Raw genomic sequence first — 7,778 nt, 5'->3', positions numbered from 1 at the left:
TCTACACAGAAGGGTTATAAGTGCTATCATCCACCTACATAGAAGGTGCATGTTACTTTGGACGTGAATTTCTATAAAGAAGTGTCATATCATGTCTCTTCCCCCTCTCCAATTCCGGGGAGAGGGGGAGTGAATTTTAGAGTCTTGGATTGGAGAATCTTGGACTTGAACTGCATAATGATATATTTGAAGATGTTACTCTCAGGAAGAAAACAATCGGTCACACTAGAGAAAGCAACCGGTCACCACAGCCTGAAGCTGAAGATGGTGCTCTCTATGAAGAAAGGAGCAATCGACATTTGGAACTCGACCGGTTGACTAAATACGGGGATGACGAAATCTCTCTCTATGAAGAAATGACTGGTCGATAGTTAGGATGCAATTGGTCGACTGTGCCTGAAAATTGTGACAGTGACCCTTGTGACCAGTGTGCAGCTAAGTTCAATGCAATACCCCCCTTTGCCCTGCCATTATCCCAATCTACTCATGATAGTGAATCAAGTGAGATAATTTCTAATGATCTATCTGTGTTAACTTATCAGTTACCCTCACAAACCACTCGTGAGAAACCTAAAGTACAATATTCTCCTGATATATATGCCAAGTCCAAATATCTCATTAGCCATTATGTGTCAACTCATCATTCATGTAAGTCATATGCATCATATTTATGTTAATTATCTACTGTATGTGTGCCAACTTGCCAACTAAGCTGCAGAATGCTCTTTCTAACCCTGAATGGGTGGATGCCATGAATGTTGAAATGGAAGCTTTGAAAAAGAATGAAAGTTGGGATTTAGTCCCTTTACCAAAGGGGAAGAAAGTTGTTAGGTGCAAATGGGTGTTTACTTTGAAGCAGAAGGCAGATGGTTCCATTGACCGTTACAAGGCTGGATTGGAAGGAAAAGGTTATATTTATACCTATGAAGTGGATTACTTGGAGACCTTTGTTCCAGTAGCAAAGCTTAATACTATGCATGTACTCTTGTCCCTGGATGCTAATCGTGACTAGCCCTTATTGTAGTTTGATGTCAAAAATGAGTTCCTACATGGTGACCTCAAGGAAGAAATATACATGGATCTTCTTTTTGGTACGTATTTCTGTGACCTCTAAGGAGGGTGTTGTATGTAAGCTGTGAAAATCCTTATATGAATTAAAGCAGTCTCCAAGAGCATGGTTTGGGAGATTTGTTGCGTCTATAAAGAAATTTGGGTATGTACAGAGTAATTCGAACTATACTTTGTTTCAAAAGCATCATAAAGGTAAATTAATAGCTTTAATTATTTATGTTGATGATATAATTGTAATTGGAGATGATCAAGCAGAAATGCAAAATCTTCAGAAGTATCTAGCTTCAGAGTTTGAGATGAAGTCATTGGGTGACTTGAAGTACTTTCTTGGGATTGAAGTTGCTAGATCTAAGCATGGTATCTTTATGTCCCAAAGTATGTTTTGGATTTACTTGCAAAGACTGGAATGTTGGATTGTAAACCAATTGATACCCCTAGTGAACAAAATCATAAGTTAGGGTTATATCCTGATCAAGTTCCTACTGATAAAGAGCATTATCAAAGACTTGTGGGGAAATTGATTTATTTAGCTCATACACGTCTTGATATTGCATATGAAGTGAGTGTAGTGAGTCAGTTTATGAGTTCTCCCAGTAAAGATCATATATGTGCTGTGATGCATATTCTAAGGTATCTAAAAGTAACTCATGGCAAGGGGTTAAAGTTTCCAAGTATGGTTATATAGATGTGGAAAGGTATATGGATGCCGATTGGGCTTGTTCAGTCATTGATAAACGTTCTATGTCAGGATATTTCACATTTGTTTGTGGTAATATTGTTACTTGGAGGAGTAAAAAGCAAAAAATAGTACCTCGGTCTAGTGCTGAAGCCGAGTATGAGTATCGTAGGATGACTCAAGGTGTGTATGAGTTACGATGGTTTAGGAGATTGTTGGGATATCTTGGGTTTGAGCCCAAGAAACCCATGAATTTGTATTGTAATAATAAAGTTGCAATTGTGATTGCTCATAACCTTGTGCAACATGATCATACAAAGAATGTGGAGGTTGATTGGCATTTTATTAAAGAGAAGTTGGATGCTGAGATTATTTCTTTTCTGTTCATATAATCCAAGTATCAGCTATCAGATGCTCTTACGAAAGCTGTGTTTACTACTATCTTTCTCAACTCACTTGATAAGTTGGGCATGCGTGACATCTTTGCTCCAACTTGAGGGAGAGTGTTGGCGAGATCCTAATTCTATTAGGATTTTATTTCTTTCCCTTTTGTACAAATCTTGTGTAATTAGGGGTCTATTTATTTCCTTGTATAACCCTACTAGGGTTTACACACTTGTATTATAAATACCTCCTTTTGGAGAATGAAAATATATCAGAAAATATTCTATCCCATAGTGTTTGATTTGCTGATCAAATAAAGGTAGGAAATTCAAAAAGAAAAAGATGAGAGTTTGACCAAATAGTGAGCATTCTCACAGGAGATTGGCGGTTCTTTTTTTAGACATTCTGATGGGTGATCAATGTATAAACAGCAAGAAAAGAAGAAAAAGGAGAAGATAGAGGGGCAGCCGGCAGGCTGTAGAGAGATACAAAAATAAAATAAAAAGGCGCAAGGCTTGGGGAAGAATGGAGCAAAGTCGTGCTGAAGGAGACAAAGGCAATCAAGTTTCCTCTCTCGAAGTCTATTTTCTATAACTTTTTAGCATGTGCAACTAAGCAGCATAAAATTATAGAAATTTTACTGCACAAAGCATGCTCAGAAAACATTCAATAAAACTTATTCAAGATCAAATAATGAAATTCATTCATATAAACTTATTTATAAAATCATTTACATAAACTCATTTATAGAAAATCATTTATGAAAGAAAGGTCCACTCACTGCTGGTCCGAGCTAACTGGACCTCTTGAAGGTCCCTCCTGTGGCTCAGCCTGGCCTCTGGTGCCTGATTAACCATGAAGATTAAATTAATAAAACTGCTCAATAAAAGAATTAAATTAAATACCTTGACCCCCGGCTCCTAGAAATGCGTGCACTCATTTTCAAGTCAACCCTATGCCCACTTCAGCTTTTCAGACAGTTAGAACGGCCTTAAAAGATCTGAAGCTTTACTAAGCGATAAACTGCCAGACCGGCCGATCCGGAACTCCGTGGGGTCCACTATCTCCGATGGCCGATCTGGAATTCTCTAGAGGTTCCTCACAGAGAAATACCCAAATCTTGCGAGTTTGGCCCGAATTGGACGGTCAGATTAGCCAAAATCGCGTTATCGCTTAAATTCCAAACCCTAACCCCAGGGTTCGCGATATCGAAGTATCCGGGACTCCGATTCGCGATCCGTTGAATCCTACACGATCCTGAAATCATGTAGAACGACATATCTGAACTTGAGTGCAATCCAACGGCTCGACGATATAGCACCCGGGAATCGCATAATATGGAAAATTCTTTCGGGGCTCAAACGGACTCCAAATTGAGATCCGCAAAATACTACGCGCTCGTGACAGCACGAGGATCGCAAAAATACACAGATTCACTACTGTACCCTCACCCACGCGCCGCCACACGCGCCGGCAGTTTAGGTGTCCAAAGCGATAACGGCTCGCTGGAAAAACTCAAAACCAAGACTCCAAACTCCTATCCTAGGTAAAACACCCCATTTGGAGCCACTTTTGTTTTTAATGTATAAAGACCAACATATTTTGCAAAAGAAGAACAATATAATCTTGGGAAATAGCTTAAAATACCACCAATTTTATAATTTTTTGTCAAAATACCACCCTTCCTCAAAATTTTTAAAACTACCACCTATAAATATATCTTTATTGTAAACTGATTGCACCCATATCACTTTTTCAGAAATTGAGTTCTCGCTCAAACTCTCTTGGCTCTGTCTCTCTCTTTAGCCTAGCTCTCTCTCTCTCCGACATAGTCATCTTCCTCCCTCAGCCATCCAAGCTTAACTCCACAGTTCACATCCACGAGGTACTGTTCACGTTCCTTTTCTTAGAAATTTGGGGTTTTTGTGAATTTGGTTTATGATGTATGGATTTGTATGAAATTGGTTTAGGGGTTTCTTCCAAATTGGTTTGATAGGAAGGTGATGTTGTTGCTGTCGCTGACAGACTATTTTTCCTGGGTTGTGGTTGGTAGGTGTTACTGCGAATGCTTACAAGGTTGCTGATTCTCCTTCTAAGGTCTCTCTTTCTCTCTATTTCTTCAAATTCTAAGGGTTTTTTTTTTTTTTTTTTGGGGTTACTTTTTTTTGATTTCTTTTGCTAATTGTAATTGGGCCTTTGTTGCAGAGGTGGATTTCTTTTGTGCCCAAAAGATTGTGACTTTGTTGAAAGTTCGTAAATGGAAAAGGCAGCTGCCCCCTGCGGCTTGGAATGCTCAATTCGGAGGTATTATGCCTTGAATTTTTACAAAAGAAGAATTGGAACTACCCTATAGAAGGCAAAACAAAAATATATAAGAGGAAAAAAGGAGAAAATTTATCTAATTTCCCTTTTTTTAGTTGTATTTTTTTTTTCTCGGTCCTTTTTTTTGGGGGGGGTGGGGGGTTCAGGATGCAGGGTCGATCTAGTTGGTTTACATTGATGTAGTTCCAATATGTAAAGATGGAGTTTATATATATATGTACATGATATAGAGTCAATTTCATACCTTGTTAATGGTATTAGCTTGTTAGGCTTGTGGGAGATTCATTTTGTTTTCTTTCATTTTCTATAAATGATTCTGATTATTTACAACGTTGGACAGACTTCCCTACATCATTTTTGTTGTTGGTGGGGGGGGAGGGGGGGAGGAGACACCCTGTTTCGTTACAGGGTTTATTGACTGCATTCTTCCTTGTTCTGGAAGACCTCCTCAGTTCCATTGAGCCGACAAACCTTATGAAGTTGAATGTGAAGTGTTACCTTGCATCTACATGTTTCATCTTTTAACTTTATTTTCATGTTTCACACTGATGCTTGTAGTTATTTCTAGTTTTGCATACAGATTAGCAAATAGGTTATGCATTTACTGTTTAGTCATCTAATGATTTGATATCTAATATTTAGGCATGTGGGAATTTATAGATGTACCGATTATGCATACATATAGGTTTTGTGCTTGTATTAGGAAGTTAGATTCTTGTGGTTCCTCTTCAATGGCATGAATTTAAATTGTTGTGCTTCATGATTAGGGTCTGAAGAACAACCATGTAGTAAGAAAGTTGGAGAAACGTCAACAGATTTGCACCCTTGACCAACATATTGAAGAGTAATTTGGTGGTGGTCGTCTATTGGCTTGTATCTCATCACGACCTAGATAGTGGCTGTGCTGATGGGTATGTGACTTTATTTGCCTATGTCTGTTTCTAGTCAGCCGATATGTCATTGGCATATTAGTGTAGTTACCATATTGCAAGGGCTGAAATCTGGATGATAACAGCTTCTTTTTATTGTTGTTTTAAAGTGAGGTATGTATGGATCTTATGAAATTTTTACAGAAATATATTGGAGGGCAAATAATTTTATTTTAGTTTTTTTATTCCCAAATGATACCCAAAACATGTAAGCTTCACACTATGTTAATTTCTGCAGGATGGGAAAACATTGGACAATGAGTTGGAGGTTGTTAAGGGAAAGAAGCTAGACAAGGGCTACATATCCCCTTATTTTATCACCAACCAGAACAATCAGAAATGTGTAAGTTTTGGTTTGATTCAGCGATGACTATGTCTTGAAACTGTTAGAGGGCTACTTGTTAAAGTTAGTAGCACCTCAAGTCCCTTTTTGATTGATGCTGATTATCTTCAAACTTGTGTATGTGCTGATAGGAATTGGAAAATCCTCTAATCATAATCCATGAGAAGAAAATCTCAAGTATTAATGCTGTGGTTAAAGTATTGGAGTTGGTCTTGCAGGTTATCATTTCTCTGGTTAGGTTCACTAGTTTCTTCTTTTTTATCATGAATTGGTTGACAAACTTTTGCTCTTTTCAAAAGCAAAGGTCTTTGCATTTTGTTATATCTTTCAGAACCAAAGTTATAAAGGAAAATGGTTTTCCTCTTTGTTAATTGAGAATCATCTGCAGTTATGACTTCAGATCTATAGATAACTTGTTGTTGCTGATATTGCTACACGGGAGGAGAATAGAACAGCTTGAAAAATGTGCAAGAAGAGAGAGCTAACTCATACACCGAAGAACAAATTGGTGAAGTTAAGATCAAATTAGTAGAATTTGTGAGCTCTCCATTATTTATAATTATAGGTAGGAAGTATGTATGTAATAGAGCAAAGATTGGTTGACTATGTAATAACAATTGAATTGTCAAGTTTTATGAAAGAAATAATTTTTGCTTCTTGGGATAGTATTGTTAGGGTTCGGTGGAGATTTATTTTCCATGTCTAAATTGTAGTCTGTAATGGAAGTGTGTGTATTGTATGTAGATTGACTTAATATTGCTGTCCTATTGCCTATGTATTGCACTAATATTGCTTGTGTATTGTATACATATTGTATCATATTGCCATCATATTGCATGTATATTGTAATGCTATTGCTATCGTATTGCCATTATATTGCCCTAATATTGCCTCTCTAGTGTATGTATATTGACTACGGCTCATCAATGGGTTTACGGTTGGGCCATATTGCATTCAAAAAGAAGACGAGGAGGAGAAAGAAACAACGTACCTTTCAAAAACAGGCAGTCAGGTGCATCATAATTGCATCGTAAGACATTGTAAGAAATTATTTTAAAAAATAATAACAACTAAAAAATAATTTACCAAAAAAGGAAGGTATGAATAAATATGCAAATGCTTCGTCATGGGTTGAAGAAAAGGATGATTACATTTGGTGGTTTGATTATGTTTGGTGATACGATATGTTGTTCGTCTAAATCTTCATATATGTAATTGTTATGTTAATACTTGACACAAATTCATCTCATAATCATCCAATTATTAAAGCTAAGTAAATGAAATGAAACAAAAGAAGAAGTCCAAAATAAACAGAAACAACAATTTCTAGCACCCATTTATCGCTTCTGTATTACCACTATATCACCAACGTATCACCAGCTTAGCGTTGATGACCATTAGTTCAAACATTATGTGATCTAATAGGGATAACTAATTTTTGGAACAACTAATGAATCTTCAAAAAGATAAAGAACAACTAGTAAACTAATGTATGCAGTTTAACTTTGCACGGGTCATAGTGCTCAACATGATATTTGGCAACCATCTCTACACTTGGTGTATATTGCAGGCTTCTATGCATTCCAAACCTTCATTCTTCTGTGATAAAACTGTTAAATTACCAAGATTTCTAACACATGGAAGTAAACAAACGAATCTGCACATTTATTTGTACATACACACTGCGTATTGCACATCTGCGCATCTATTAATCACCACACCAATGTTTCAAAGATTGATTCAGAGGGCAAAATGATTGATTACATATTTCAAATTAGTCATCTGCTCATACGAACTTGGCCCTAAAACTGTACTAATGGTAAATATACTGACATAATAGCTATTAATGAAAAATTCTAAACAAACGAGGGACTTATTTTTCTAATATTGTAGTGGAAGCATGTTAAGTGATTTTCCACATTTGTTCATGGGGGTAAAGTATATCTTACCCCTTTCTAAACATTATGAGGTTTCAAATTTCAAAAACAACAGAATGCTAAGCAGAAAAGTAGAATTGCTACATAAATTATTTAGAAGGAACAAAGTCAAAACT

The 7,778-nt window shown here is 36.7% G+C and overlaps 1 long non-coding RNA gene across 1 annotated transcript; it reads left to right on the top strand.

Moving 5' to 3' along the window:
* Positions 1–3,898: 3,898 nt before the first annotated feature.
* LOC117638756 lies at positions 3,899–5,451 on the top strand. Its single transcript, XR_004587303.1, has 4 exons — positions 3,899–4,016; positions 4,185–4,228; positions 4,337–4,435; positions 5,221–5,451. It is a non-coding gene; the product is annotated as an uncharacterized LOC117638756 (long non-coding RNA).
* The last annotated feature ends 2,327 nt before the right edge of the window (positions 5,452–7,778 follow it).

Source organism: Prunus dulcis, chromosome 8 (assembly GCF_902201215.1).
Source record: "Prunus dulcis chromosome 8, ALMONDv2, whole genome shotgun sequence".
In the NCBI taxonomy this organism is placed as follows: domain Eukaryota; kingdom Viridiplantae; phylum Streptophyta; class Magnoliopsida; order Rosales; family Rosaceae; genus Prunus; species Prunus dulcis.
The sequence above is the reverse complement of the archived record's forward strand: the minus strand, read 5'-3'. Positions and strand labels throughout refer to the sequence as shown.